The sequence below is a fragment of the Calliopsis andreniformis genome, chromosome 1, assembly GCF_051401765.1.
Source record: "Calliopsis andreniformis isolate RMS-2024a chromosome 1, iyCalAndr_principal, whole genome shotgun sequence".
Lineage (NCBI taxonomy): Eukaryota > Metazoa > Arthropoda > Insecta > Hymenoptera > Andrenidae > Calliopsis > Calliopsis andreniformis.
Window position 1 is genome coordinate 5584305 of NC_135062.1, and position 16576 is coordinate 5600880.

The following is a 16576-nucleotide window of genomic DNA, read 5'->3' on the forward strand; positions in this document are numbered from 1 at the left end:
TAAGTAGGAAGTTGAGATATAATTACTTATCTATTTGGAGATGGAATTTGGGATACATTTATCATATTCTGTTCTAATAACTTGGATTATGGCATTTCTCATATACAAAAGGACCTTGAAGTACCATGAGATTTAAATCTGGAGCACTCTTTTAATAGATAAATTTAGTTTGTTCAGGAAACTACTACTAGTTCACAGTTTCAGTTTTAATCGCTGTCGTACCATACTCTTATTGTTATTAAGGTCAATAAGCGTAACTCTAAATAATAGAAATGTTGAATTCTAAACATAAATTCTAATGTATTTAATAAAAAGAAACAAAGACAAACTTTCATATAGACATATACATTTTTGGGTTCTGTACTTACTGGGACATGTGATATTCTATGTCTGGATACTGGATGTATTGGGATATTTACTTTTTATCTCGCAAACAGAGCACAATCTGGTACAGAATTTGTGGGAGCATGACTTCCGTAGGATTAAGCTGGCTGGAAGACGTGGACAAGAAATACTGCTAAATTTATTTAATTTAATACATTTGCTAATAATAGCGAATGTATCAAATAAATACGTAATACATAAAAATAAGTAATACTAATAAATAAGATCCGATGTGATGCAACGAGACCGTCACAGTTGATTGGTCCACATTGGCATGTAATTTTACGGTGATACCAAATTGTAAAGTCAGTCAATTGAAAAAGATAGACCGTGTAAACTGAATAATTTGTTTGAAAAAAGTTAATGACAGAAAATTACTTTTTACAAAGTATTCCACATTTACATTTAACATTTTTTGTGTAGGGAAGAACAAGTTCCAGTTTATCTGCAAGTGTCAGCTATGCGTTGTGATATATGTATGTATATGCAATTATTTGTGTAAATTGATTTTTTATTGAATTTTAACAGGTAATATTGTCTATCGAATTTTCAACACCAGATGAACTCATGAGTTTTAAGTAGAAATATAGGTATAAGTAACGATGGGAGTTCGAATCTCAACTTCGAAGCGATTCGAATTTGTCAAAACTATAAATATTCAAATCACTTCGAACATAATTTGAAGCCTAAAACTCTTGAAAGTCTGGAAAGACAACTCAAGCTTTTCAAACTTTCTGTAATACTTTATGTTAATAATACTGTTTGGAGAAAGACACATATTGGAAATAGTGCTAAAATTTTAAATTGTTACCCATTTCTCAAAACCTATTGAATCTTCCAAAACTTTTAAAATTATCAAGACTTTCAGGACCTCTAAACTTCGAAACACGTTCGAAGTGATTCAAATTTTTTGTCGTTCATACAGATTCGAAGCAATTCAAAACGTTTTAGTTGCTATCACTAAGTATAAGACATTAAGAGCAACGACGGACTAACTCCACTACTCGAAAAAACTAGAAGAATATGCAGTTTAAAATGTACGAATTCTTTGTACTAAAATAATGCTACTAATTCGCTTTTGAAAAAAATGTGGCTAGTCCTCTTTCACACTCATTGCCATATGTAATAAATTTTAAAGATTCTTAATTCTATATGATCCACAAATTTCGACAAGATTAATAAATTGACAGGCTACTTTTGGTCACTATGGAAAAGAAAGAAAACAAAGAAGTCCGAATATCTGTTAAAAAACCTGTATTGTATTGTGCTCGGTGAGATTTAGCGTATCTCTTATCTCATTCGCAGCCAGAAAGATCACTTTCATTGGTCCCCCAGCAAACTGTCGTCCCCGTCATATATAATTCTTTTCTACATGACAGCCGGTAGTTTGGATACAAGTCATTAACTCTAGCCGCGGAGAACGCAATATGTTAATGTCACCGATGACAACTAGTCGTTTAATCACTTAACGCCTCTTTTGAATGCCAGGAATCGCAGTCCACGAACTTGGTGTGATTCATTGGCTGCAACGGCATCTCTTCTAATCTCGAAACCCGAAATTCCTTATAAATCGTCGTCAGCTGGCTGTTTCGCAATTCACTTTTGCATCGGTTAATGAGGAAGCACGCGACGACGGTGTTGATTTGTGTCGTTTGCATAACGACCGTGTCAACTGGACCCACTGGCGAATCATTTTTATTGGATTCCGTTCTGTTATCTTATTTACGGACTTCTGATTTAATTTTATAGAAACGAAGTCTAGACTCCGAGGGAACTTTCTTGTTATTCCATTTCTCGAAATCGTACCGGTGGTGAAGAAAATATAAATTATATCAAAGAAAATCAATAGTAGTTCATTATATTTACTCTATATTATGGAATGAATATAAAGAAGAGGTACTTTTTATTTTTAAGTATTGCTACAGTTACGTTTCATTAGAATTAAGGACGGTAGAGGCTTTTATTATTTTGAAAGAAAAGTAGAGTCAGAAGATAGTATCTCAAACGAACTCTTTGTACATTTGCAAAACTTGTTTGCAGAGTAGCAACTAACATGTTAAGATGTAGGTACACGAGTTTGTAGATATTCACAATATAACAATTTAGAAGGTTTTAATTAATAATTAATGGCTGAAAATGTTTAAATTAAAGAGCTTTACGGTCGTACTATTAAGCTTCATTATATTGTTATTGTATTTAAAAATTAATTACAATTCTTTATAAATGTTAAAATATACACCTAATACTATAATATAAGAAACATGAAATGTAATATAAGAAATATAAACATGTAATATAAATGAAGTGTAGAACATTTCACAAACATTAAGCATTGAATTTGTGGTATAATATATTTATACACTATAATATAATATATTAGCAGTAAGAGGTGTAGCACTAGAATGTTATATTGCATGAAAGCAATTCACAGAGAATGAAATTATTCCTAATAAAATCACGAAGTAATAGAAATAAGCTTATATCATTTCAAATAACTTGGTACCAACGGAAGGACTAGACTAAACCAATGAGAAAAGAGGGAAGCTAAAAAAGGGAAAAGGGAAGTGGCGATGCTTCGTCAGATCGGAAGAGGACATCGCTCGCGATGATCGTCCTTCGGACACGGAGAAAGCCCACCGCGTAAAGATTGCACGGATAACAGGATATAAATGAGTCTTCGAGAGGTCCGAGGGCAAATATAGAGGAGCGTGTTAGCGAGAGGTATTGACCCGATATGGGACCGAATGGCACCAGTATGGAAATGCGATCGGCTTTTAAACGTTGAACCGCCCTCAGCTATGTTAATTCCGTACGTGTTACTCGAGGTGTAGCTTCTGTTTATCTTCAAATCTACCCAATGTACCTTAACGAACGCTGCAGACCGCCTACGTCAACGCTAGCCTAACTGTGACCGTTTCATGGAAATTTTAGAGCTTTTCATAAAATGCAATATTTATTTGTTTACAAAAAATAAACATGTGCTGATGTAAATAATATTCAATTTAAAATCATTATGGTATAATTCAGCTCCTTGTGAGAATCGTTTGACTGTAACTGTAGGCGTGGAAAGTAGCAATTACGATTCTGTACAAAATGAGGTTTGTTGTTTATTTGAGCACTGTTGTCGCTGATAAGAAACCGGAATTTCTGCTTCGACCACGCTTGCAACGACTGTAATTATGCAGATTGTAATAATGGTAATATTATACAAAGTAACTGTTGAAAGTGTATTACAAATTGTATGAGTGTAATGCAGAGTATTGGATTGGAGTTGGAAGAAATATTTATTGTGGTGTAAATTTTTATCAAGCTTGCAAAGTAGATCAAATATACTTACAGTTAGACAAATTTATAGAAATATGGAAGCCTGGTAACTTTAGGTATTATAATTACTTAGGTATTTCATTAATACTTAGATATTTCTGAAATAATATTCTAAACTTTTGGAAAGAATCTTTTAAACTTTATATTCGCAGCAGAAAGCATTTACATAAGGAAATACGTATCTAGAATGTATAAACATACAGGTATCTTTAATAACCCGAGAACGAATTCTCAAACACAATTTCGTCATTCTTCATTCTCGTTTTTGCGGATGTAGAATTGCTTCTTCAAATTTTTGATATCTATTGCCAAACATTCTATATGTTTCGGCAAATTCTTTCGTATTGTGAATATTTATTCTGTTCGTCTTAAAATGTTCATTTCCATAACATTGGTTATAAAATTTGATCGAAAGCTCTTTACATAGTTCTACACTTGTTCTGGGGTTCGGTTCATTTCCGGTAATTTCGTATTCCCATGAGTTCACAATGATAAAACGCAAATTTACTATACGCTGTTATAACTCTAGTAGCAAGATCCATTTGAATTGCAAAGAATTAAGTTCACCGTGGAATATGAAACGGCGAATAAAAACATCCCCTTCACGGGCAATTATGTGTGCAATCCAAGTTGGACCATGGTGAACTACTACTCGCGTGACTGTTGGACGTTCCTGTATGTATTCTAAAAGAGGGAATCTCGGTGCATATCAATTGTAGAAATGAAACACGTGTGAAAATTCTCAGAGACTTCTGTCGTCTGTTGTAACATACTTTCATATTTATTTTTCCATAAATTTGAGTGAATAATCAACGTTTTAAAAAAAGGGTGTCAAAGAATTAAAAAGAATGAGACAAATTATTAAAAAATCATAGATTGTTAAATGTGAATCAATTATTTCAATTAAATAAATTGGTTCGATTGGCCAGCAAATGTTTTCGAACCTTTTAAAAAAAAAGTCAATCAATTCTTATTAAAATTTTATTAATCAAATAATTTCCGTTTACTATTTAAGTAATAAAAAATCACAGTTTTCTACAGAATAATTGAATAGTACGTTTTTATTATTTAATGTTAAAATATTTGTGTTTATAAAATAAATAGGTGCTATATTGGTAAAACCAGAAAGTTCAAAAACAATGTTTGTATGAGGAGATCCATAATTATTAATAGATTCATATTTTTATACTTTTATTTACACGAGAAAGTAGAAATGTTTTTAAGAAAAAGTTATAGGAAAATGATAAAAACATTTGTATAAGAAAATTGACTATAGATAGAATAAATTAATTGCAACTCGAAAACTGTATGCGATATGTACATTGTGTTATGTCCTTTTAAGTAGATTTTGCTATTATGCACAGACTACGCGCGCTATAATTTTCCTCATCAAAACATTATATGCTATTATTTCACATTCATTTATTAAGATTATTTTGACAATTATTTAAAAAATCACATCCACCTATCTAAATATCAGTTAAAAAAAAATCTTAGTGAATGAATGAAATATATAAAGTCACATCGTCCTTTAAATATGTTTCAAAATAAGATAATATAAAGATCTTCATTCCAAGAGATTCTATAATTGAAGTTGTATTTACTTTTACACTGTCAATTTTCCATAAAATTAGCTGTTTAATTTTTAGTTTAATAAGTGCGTATAGATGGAGAGAATACAATATTTATCTAATAATACCATCTATTATTACTTAGGCTTTTATTAAAGATTTCAATTAACAACAGATACATGCAAGATGTAGTTACCCTAGAATTAGAATTACTATTGATTAACATATCCCCATTTATACTTAAAATCAAGCAAAGGTTTTTCGGCAAGTGTATTATTAAAGGATAAAATGATTATTTATATTTCTTATTTTACATACATATAGAACGATTATAATCTTAAAAAGTAGGTAAATTCCGTCTAATAAATAATCTTATCAATTATTTTACCTCCTTCAGTAGATCTAATAATGAAACGAGTGCATTATCAGAGATGAGTGGTGCTCGTTCATTAAACGGCACAGCCAATAAGCCGATCGATCGGAAGGGAACTTTGTAGCTAAGATTCAGCATCGTGGGAGCGCTTGGAAGGCGAGAAGCCTGTATGAACTTAATTTGATAGAAGCCGCGGCATCTGCATAAAATGAGCTAATACAGAGAGCGCTCCCCCGAGCTAGACATTTTGCACGGTTCTCTAGTTTCTGGGGGTTAATGGAGACACACCTCTGTGCGTGCCATACCGGAAGCACACGCGTGCTCTTCTCGAGCCACCTGCGCCCCTAGATCACAATTAAGGGATCCTGCGCGTGATCATCGCTTCAATTGAGATCGTCACCCGTGAAGTGGCTGTGTCGAATTTGATGGAAATCTAGCGTAAAACGCGAATATCGTACTTGGAGCTGGAGATGAAAGATTAACGGCTGTCAACGAGTGATATATTATGTTGTTCTGTACATCTGCATCTCTCCTATCTGTATTCTACTTGTATCGTTTTGATTTTACTTATACTTAATCCTTTAAATTTGTCTGTGGTTACCTGATAATAAAGATTCAACAAGCTACCATCTTTAGAACTTTAAGACACTATCTACATTAGAATTAGGGTGAAATATACGAGCAGAATTTTATTTATTATTTATGTCGTCTAATGGTAGATAGAAATTGATCTTGTAGTAGTATTTAAGTTGTGAAAATCTGAACTCAGGTTATCGACAAATTTTTTAAATTGCTGCAACTGGTGTAACACTTGTTATCTTGTCTTCCATTCGGTATTATTACAGCTTTGGTGTTTCGTGTGTCTTCATAGACAAGTTCAATGATTAAAAGAATAATAAAATTGTATTCAGGAGGACTGTTATCATCAGTGAAACATTAGTTTAATCGAATTCAACATACATGCATTCTTCTAGATGATAATGAACCGAAACATGGGAACAACTTATATGCTGAATGAGGGGTCAAGAATGACAACTAATTGAAAAGATAAGGATAAAATAACTAAAAAGAGAAGGAGGAAATCAATGTGTGGCGAGATGGTGGGGGCGTGGTTAACATTGATTGTAAATTATATTAATATCTTTTATAGTTACGGTAACCCAAGCAGAGTTTGAATTCGGGAGGTTCAAGCAGTTCATTTCTGTCGTTGTAGCTTTTAAACCATGATGGTCCGACGCGAGTCCATGTCACATAGAATTCATTAAAATTGAAGTTAAGGTCGCTTTTTCAGATAATTACTAAAGCTTTTCGTAGATAGATTAACTTTTACAGAAGCGCCACTCCCATACTATTCGGTTACAGATTACATGAATTTTATTTATGAATATGTTCTCACTTTTATTTCGTGCATAAAATAACTGGGAACCAGCAACTTTTTATTTGCTCTCAAAGTAGAATATATATAGCTATTATATAGGGTGGGTGGAAAATCGTAGTATAACAGACCAGGGGGTAATTCCTACGTAAAAAAATAGTAAAAAATTCTTCAAGTTTTTGAAAAATTAAAAAATGATAATTCAGTAGAATCTATTTAGTCGTCTTTAAATTGTCTAGCACAGTTATGTATGCAAGAACGAGGAGGACATTTTCAACAGTACCTGTAAATTAATAAACTTCAAATTCGATGCTTTCGAAAACAAAGCTTCATGCGAAAAAATTGAATACCAAATCTTCCCTTATTTTTTTACGTAAAATTACTCTTTGATCGGTTGTATTATGATTTTCCACCCAGCCTGCATAGAACTACCACAAGTTTCTGTTGACCATAATTCGTAAAGAGCCGACAGAACTATTGCACCCACCCAATAATACTCTCGTTCGTCACATTAACGTCTTCCCCTGCAAGGAGTCGAAAATTATTATCATCATCATAGTGAGTGTCGCGCCGAAATCAAAGCAAAAGGATGTTGCGGGTGTCGTAGTCGTTGACGTCGTGATCCAGCATCAAAGGAGCGCGCGTGAAAAATCGAGATTTCCGAAAGTCGGTGTCACCATCTGTTTTTCATTCAGGGGCCAACCATCTACGGATTCTTCGCGTTTTCTTCTTTCATTTGGCGGATCGCGTCGGTGAACAAGGATCCTGAACGGCTCGTCGAGAATGCTCTCTCATTAATAAGAACGCGAATGCGACGCGACGCGTCTACGGCATGTTATCAGTCGACCAAACAAATGCGTTCACCTCGCTCTTCGGCCTGCCAAAAGCCGGTCAAAACACGAAACTTCCGTGGAATGCGCGGACTCGACATACTTTCATCAATTTTGCGCGTCTCGTGGTGCCGCGAACAGCTATTTCATTGACGACTCACCCGGACTGGCTTCACACGGCTGATATCGCGACGGCTGCTATACGGAGTGTAAGTCAAAGTACGAGTGCAAACGCAAGAGGTTGATGGCAGTAGTCCTGACACCAGTTGGTATCGTGTCAATATTTATAACATGAATTAGTGTACTGGCTTGATTATTAGCTGACTATAAACGATAATTTAGATTCATATCTATAATAAATAAAGGCTGTGGAGATTATTCGAAAAGTGGCCTTGATCTTAGTTGGTGCAGTGTCACTGTCTATAACAAGAAGTAACGTAATGCTGTTACTATCACCTCGCTATAAATTATGATTTCATATAATAAAATTTCATTGACTAAATACAAAATATCTACACATAGTTTGAATTATAAAAAATATTTTACACACTATTTTTTATTTTTATTATCAATACCATTATTTATTTTGATTATCAGATATCTTTTGAGATATAGTCACCTTACCTCGTCATTTTTTACTTTCTTTCATTGTCTATTTAGGTACTCTATTAAGAAAAATGAAATGATCTTCATCTTCCTTTCTTATTTGGGACTTTTACGACGTTAATTTCTAATTGGTATAAAAGAGCACAATACTGGTGTGTCAATAGACCTGTGGCATCCTTACAGTCAATATCCGAGCAGCACTATAGAAATAAAATAAAACCTGTGAAACAAGAGTTTTAAATTTAAGATAGGAAACATACAATAAAGTCTATAAAAGTTTGCAGTCTAAATCAGAACCTCTATCTCTTTAAGGCAGCTGGTTAAGGAAGAAAGAACGAAGCAAGTCATAGACCTCAGGAACAAAGTTCATGATAAGATCGAGCAAACGCGAGGGCAGCTAATTTTTAAACAAAGCCTTAATTTCGCAACTTCATAATATCGCTGTACACTGGTTATTACTTGCCGAGATAATAAATGATTATTATGTTGGAGGAGGGAAGGAGAAAGAGAGAGTGAGGTTGGGGTTGTAGCACGGTGGAGGGAAAATCCTTTGATGTCTTCTCGGTCGACCTGCTTCAAGCGGAGCGACAAATTCTTCGATATTCAAGCGATGAAAAGCTTCTCCTTGGGGGGCTATAAGCCCAGCAACTTAAGGTTTGCGGTAAAAACGATTAAGCTTTCCATTTGAACTGAGCGCTTCGCAGGGAATCTTGTTACCCTTATCTCACACTATTCTTTGCATACATTGGAAATTAAAATCGTGATTGTATGTTTTCTGGCTTTTTCTATTTTTTTAACATAATAAGTTTACTTGCTGACTATTTCTCTTGACACATGTATTTTCCGAAAGTTGTCATTTTCTTTGATTATTTATTACATGAATTGTTCAATTGAACCATGAAACATGAGATGTTCAATTTTTATAAATAGTTTTGTTTAGAAAAATTTGAAAATCGAACTTAGTTACTATCTTATATTTCATTACTATCATTGCAGGATATGAGTATTTGCAAAAATTTCATCATTATCTTGCTACTGTACAAACTTTTGTTTTTATTTTCTTAAAAATAAGTGAACTGTTAAATGTTGAACACTGTGAAACATTTTACATTTTAATTCATTCAATTAGAGGGAAATTATACTGCAAGTTTTTAAACTGCAAGTTTCTAAAACATAATTTTATCTCAACATCTAAATAGCAATAATTAGAAAAATTCGTTTTTCCTACCGATTATCAACGTATTAGGATCATCATTTATCATGATACATTTTATAAAGTTAAAACCATTCAAATAGTTTAACATTCCAATGTTTCGTACGTATTCGAATGTTACGAATAAGTTTCGAATATTTCTGAATGTTTCTATTCGAAAATCTAAATATTCGAATATGATGTATAAGCATCAACTATTTATTTAGATATTTGTAATACTCAAATTGATACATAACACACGTACTATAAATCAAGACTTTTAATCGCTACTTTCTTTTAAACTTTGATATTTATAAAATACAACCTAACTCAGTAATATTCGAATACACAAATGTTCAGATAATCCTTAAATACTTTTATACTCGAATATTACTTCAATTGAAACCCTTTCGTGACCAAATGGTTTTCTTATTTTATTTAGTTAAATTTAGTACTGTAAATCATTTGGTTCATAAAGCACACAGTTACATTACAATAGGAATCTCCTATTTTTTCCTTCTTTCATTAAGTAGACTTCTGAAGACGCGCTAAAAGATCAAGTGGGATACATATCTAAATCCCAGAACCAAAGTGCATAAGTTACACGAGAAAAATGGATTTAATAAGTACAGGTTGTTGGGATATGTTTCACTAGTTATGAAAAGATTAAAATGCAAAAAAAATCTGATTAAAGCCTCAGCTCTATTAAAAACAGAAGGTTGTATAGTTAAATTGTTTCTTCGCACCCTTTCCGTGGAATTTTTCTGCCAGTGGAGAAAAAATGGGCATTAAAGATAATTTTATCTTTCTGCACGATAATGATCTAAAATATACGAGGATATGGATATTACATAATACGCCAGGATATACAAATGTATAAAAACTCCACTGCATCTCTTGATACTAACCTCATCAAACACTTACGGGACTATTTGAAACGTCACATTACAAAACATCAAATATCCTCTAAAGAAGATTTAAAAAATGCTCTTATGGAAGAATGGAATAGGATCCCACCTAGCGTAACAGTGAAATTAGTAAATTCAATGCCAAGAAGAGTCGCAGCAATTATAAAATCAAAAGGAAATCCTACTAAATATTAATTAACTGTTCATTTTACTTTTTCATTGACAAATAAATTTAACTTCCACGTTTTTCTCATGAATTTCTAATAAATTTTAAAAAATGTAATAGCTGTACAAATACTTATTGCTCTTATATTTCGGTCAATATATTATTTTTTCTTGATAACTTTGCAAAGTATTCAACCAACTAATTTTGTTGCACTGTATCTGTTCTAGAGATCTCCAAGAATATGTACAAACTCGTTATATATAAAAAATTAGTCGGTGTTACGAACACTTTCTACAGCCACTGTAGGTACTTGGGCAGAAGCTCGTTCGCGGAAACGGTTGAAAGAAGGGAAAGAAGATACCAGCGGGAACGAAAGAACGGGAAGGGAGCGATCGAATCGAAGGGATCGAGATAATTCCATTTCAGTACATCACACAAGAGGATGGTGCAACGGTGAATCGGAAACAGAGAATTCGCATCGGCGATCACGATCGTCGGACGTGCATGGTTACAACTTACTTATTCCTTCGGAAATATGCCGGGAAGCGTTCCTTACGGCTTGATGAGTGCGCAAAGAGGATAACGAGGCCCGTAAACCTTTCCAGGGGGGCTCCTCGTATGCGATTTCCGATTCGCTTCCACAATCGACTAAACGACGCGACTGACGTCTTATTTGCGCATGCGCGTCCTTCTTGCGCGAGTTTCGCCTCTCCTTCTTCCACCGTGTCCCCTAACCCCGGATTTTTTCCCTTCTGCCCGACGCAGGATATTTGTCCGCGGCTGCACAATGCCTCTTCGCGATTTCCGCGATAGCTGACAGGTTTACGGTCATCTCGACCAAGAGAAAATGTATGCTAATTCGCCGGCCAGGAGGGGGTTGATTCTTGGCGTACCCGAGAGGCTTGAGAAAACGTGAACCGCTGAATGCCACGCGTCATGGGTACGTGAACAAGTATTTTTATTAGTCAATGTTTTAAGTAACATAAACTACTTAAAAACTATAAAGTTTTTATTTGTTGGAGTTATTTTCATGGAAAGTACGTATTTCGTAATATGGTATAAAGTTGTTACTTATATGTACGTATAGTAAAGGAGAGTCGTCAGAATCACATTCGCATATTTATAATTACAAGTATAAAAGTATTTTATACTTTTGTTTTGGTATGGGTGCTGATGTTTAACTTGATTATTAGAATCTGTCATGTAGTATTATCGGGGGAAATTAAAATTCTTTATGAAACACTATTCTAAGAAGTTACTGATAATTTGCTGCACAGATTTAAACATATATTATAGAAGTAAATAAAAAGTAGGTAGTATTTGGAATAGTCAAAGCAAGCAAAAATAATATTCATACGGTAAATTGTAGTGAGTTTAATGAGAATTAGTGTATTATAACCCATATTTCAGGACGATTTCAGAATCCTTATAGTGATACGATTTGAAGAACATAATAAATGATCAAATATGATACAAATGTTAGGTTAATTATTATAATAATTATACCTTAATTATTATAATTATTATATTAATTATTATTATTATATATAATTAATTATATATAATAATTAACATTATATATATATATAATTATATATATAATTATATATATAATTATATATATATATATATATATATATATATATATATAATTATACCTAACATGTACATCCACTGAATAGAAGAGTGAAATGGCAAAATGTAACTGTGTTGTTAAGTTATTATAAACTATATGAATACATACTAGCAAATTGTGTGAATTGTAGTTGAATTTTTTAAAATATTTCTACCTACGAAAATGAAGTGTAATCAATTCATTTTTCGACTGTATTTTCTATGCTTATTTGTTTTATACACATGTCTACTAGTGCATTTAACTAGAATTCATTATTAATATTTGTAGGAGTATTCACAAAAAATATAGATAAAACATGATTTTTATAGGTACATTGTATAAGCAATATTTCTAATATAGTTATAAAGAAGTGTAACTCTTCCTTATGTACTAATATTTTTTATGTGAAATTAATATTATAATTTTCCTTCACTTTTGTTTATTAGCAAAAAAGAATGCTTTTTGCTCAGTCCATCTTCCAAAATCAGAGACTTTAACACAAAACTGTAAAAATTAATTACATTGCTATACAGAACTTAATTGATTGATTAATATTTGTTCTTTAATTTTCTTAAATATTATAAGACAAATAAATACATTTTTCTACATTTTATATTATGTCTATTTTAAAGTTATATACATATTTGGCACAGATTGATTTCTAACTTTTCCGTATTCACGTAAAAAGACGAAATGTTTATTCATAAAAACGAGATATTTTAAAAGTGTAACTGCAAAACACGTAATCAGTATTAGCATTTTTTCATTATGCTTTAATATTATTCTTGCTTTATCTACGCAGTATGCCATCCATATGTACTTTTAGCATTAACATTGTTTGTGTCACCGTTTATATAAGATTTTATGAATTTTTTAATCATCGTAAAGTTTTCCTCGTACTTATCGTAATGATAGTTTTTGTACATTTCACGTAAGATAACATTACATCTAGTCTCGTCTAACAAATTTTTCTTATTTCTTACTAGCAAGCTTTTGCAACACGTTTCGTCATAAACTCCGACTAGAAACGTTTCAATTACTTATTTTCCTAATTACATGCTATTTGTCTCCTGATTTCTTCTTTTCGATTGCATCAAGAGAGAGTTGTATAATGTTTATGAAATCTCACAGAAGGAAATTTTCTGATTGTTGACCATTATATTTCTACATATATTACTAATATATTCATTTAAAGTTTTTATTTTTATAACAGTAACTGTTATATAATTTCATAAATGAGAGAAATCTTGAATCATAATCATAAAATACAGTGAAGTAAAAATTTTAGGTCAAATTGAAATAAAATGAAGTTTGCTAAAAATTTTATAAATTACATTTATAGAACTTTTACAGTTTTATAAGATTTTTAATAGAAGTGTTTAGCCTTCTTTTCTCAAATTATTTTCATACTCATCATTATAAAGTAGTTCCTTTTAAAGGAGTTAATTTAAACTTTTCTACATATTCTTGTAAATAAAAATTATAGCACAATATAGTTATAATATCTAACTTTAGATATCTTTTCAACGATGATAATACTATGAGAAACAATATAGTAAATTTAAACATAGTTTTATGTCCTATAATTTCCTCGAATTAACACAGTTCAGTCTTTGAAGTAAGTCCAAGCACAGTATCTTTCATCTACTTTTTGAGTTAAAGAATAATTGAGCAAGTTATTTATGAACATTACAAGGAATCGCTAAGAACATTACCATGAATTGATTTTTTAATATTTTGGAATATTTTTTTATTCAAACCACCATTGTACGAATATATTACAATATCTGAATTACTATAATTATCCTCCATTACTATAATCGGTATCAAACTAAAGTTCTTCAACGTCAACTCGAACTGTAGCGATTTTAATTCGCGAATGTATTTCCAACCTTGCTTGAATTCACCTCACGGCTCCCGTCTCGTTTCTCGTTTCTGACAGTTTTACGGCCCTAGCAGAGGAAATAATTTCATCAAAAAGTCGCATTGAGCGTAGAAGAAAGCCTCGCGCGGCCATGCTTCTGGGCTCCACGTAGGCGCCCTTGCGCCGGCGTAATTGCCAGGCATAATTGCAGTCCCCTTTTGTTCCTTCAATTACGTATGGTTTAGACGGGAGCAACGAGGGAAACGCAAGGGACCAGGAATTTTTATGAAACGGTTTTTGTCGCCGCCATAGTCATTCTTCATCCCTCTTCCCACTGGAGTATCGAGGGTTTGTGTTTAACATTCCTCGTGTTGGATATTTATTTATTTAGTTCTCTATTTTTTTATTTATATTTCTTCTAGCTGAGTAATGTAAATACTTCTTCGTTTTTCATTGGGCTAAAATATTATTAATGAAAATATCGCAACACTGAGTAGCATATGGTATATATTTTGGTCTTCTGGATACTACTGTAGCGAGGCATTAAGAAAATTTCTCTTTTACAATATATGATTAATTATATATTGGAGAGCTGTATAATACATTCAGATTAAAATGTACATGTACCGCTACTGAAAAATTTAGATCAGCTTTGATTATTTGGACAAACTTAATTTTGCTTACATATGCAATTATTATTGGAAAATATTATTAGAAATATTCTATTTGTTTACTCAAATAATATTACATAAGTATGATTTAAAATTAGAACCGGAATTATATCACGAATAGTACGTGCTTTTTGCAATTTGATTCTACAAGAAACTCCCTATTAATGGTGGGCTATTCAATTCTTTTAAACGTCATATTACTTCATAAGAATTAAATAAATTCATCACTAGAATGCTGAAATTAATAAAAATAATAGCGAAAAAAGTAGGATTCTTTTACCAACAAACATTTTTATAAACTTGTATTACTTTTGTAAAAAATATACTGTTCAATTCTGATAAATGAGTAAAGCAAAAAAAATCTTCTTCAAAAAAGGAAATATAAAATTGATAAATTTAATGAATAACATAAGGGATATCAATTGTATCTATTAAAAATAATCAGACTAATACACAAAGCAAAAGATAGATAAAATAAGCCTATATTCAGAATACATTGCAATGAAAAAAGTGACTTGAATTCACGTCAAAAAATTTAATTACTTAGTTACATTTCATTGCCAGTGCGTAAAATCATATAAATAATTTGAACAATTGCTGCATTTTACTTATGCCTTTAATATAGAAAGAATTCATAACAGTTGTGTGTCATTAAAAAATTCATTTTATGAAAAAACTCATAAATTCTTTATTTGAGGAATTATGATAGTAACATTGTTGGCATTTAACTTTTAAACGGCAAAATGAATTTCAATTTTATAATGAAAGTTCACCTCTAAACACTAGTCCCGCGTTTCTTTTAATATTATATTATACTTTATTTTATTTATCTTCAATAAAACAGAAAATTAAAAATGATCAAATCGAGAGAATAATATCAACAAACCAAACCACAGTATTGCGTCCAGTTTAATTTGATTTAATTTGATTTCAATCATACGTACTTTAGTAAACGTAATTTTCCGTTATATATTCAATTCAGTGTATTACCTTAAAAATCTTATACATTTGAAACTGCAACCACTTTTCCTTTTTCAGTTAGAAATATTCCACCCTTCGCAATGTATCAACGTCAACGCAGGATTTATCGAGTTCTGCGTACCCTTTACAAATTATTATCACCATCGTAAAATCTCTTCTGAACGGAACACTCGTATTTGCGTAGGTGCGATGACGAATTACAACTTCCTAATCGCTGTTAAAATCTACGTATCTTATACTTCCCAGCGAACGCGCGCTTGCGAGAGTAATGACGCTCCGAATTTCCTTTTGCATTTGTTGCTGTAACTTGCATAAAATTACTCTAATAAGCTCAGAAATTATATCTCAGTAGTGGCGCAATTAAAATCCTCGAAAAAATCGATTATAAGATAAAAAGAAGTAGAAAAACTGATTCTGTGGTAAAGAGATATAGTATACGCTATTTCATAGAAAAAACCTAATTTATTTTGTTGGATTTTTATTTTAATAAACGAGAAATATACACAGCTGCTGTAATATATAATTTGATGCATTTTAAATGAAATATTATGATAAAAAAAATATTCGCTGCGGACAGGATTCGAACCTGTGCGGGCACAACCCAATGGATTTCAAGTCCATCTCCTTAACCGCTCGGACACCGCAGCTTACGTTTAATGGCGTGTTATATTACGTACTATAGGCTGGAAGAAATACACAGCGTTAAGTGAAATATT

General features: G+C 32.0%; 1 protein-coding gene and 1 non-coding gene across 3 annotated transcripts in view; one reads left to right on the plus strand and one right to left on the minus strand.

Annotated features, from left to right (window-relative positions):
* The window catches only part of Vg (transcription factor vestigial), a 135361-nt gene that overhangs the window by 42109 nt on the left and 76676 nt on the right, over positions 1 to 16576 (plus strand). The window lies entirely within an intron of this gene.
* Trnas-uga (transfer RNA serine (anticodon UGA)) lies at positions 16426 to 16507 on the minus strand. Its single transcript has one exon. It is a non-coding gene; the product is annotated as a tRNA-Ser (tRNA).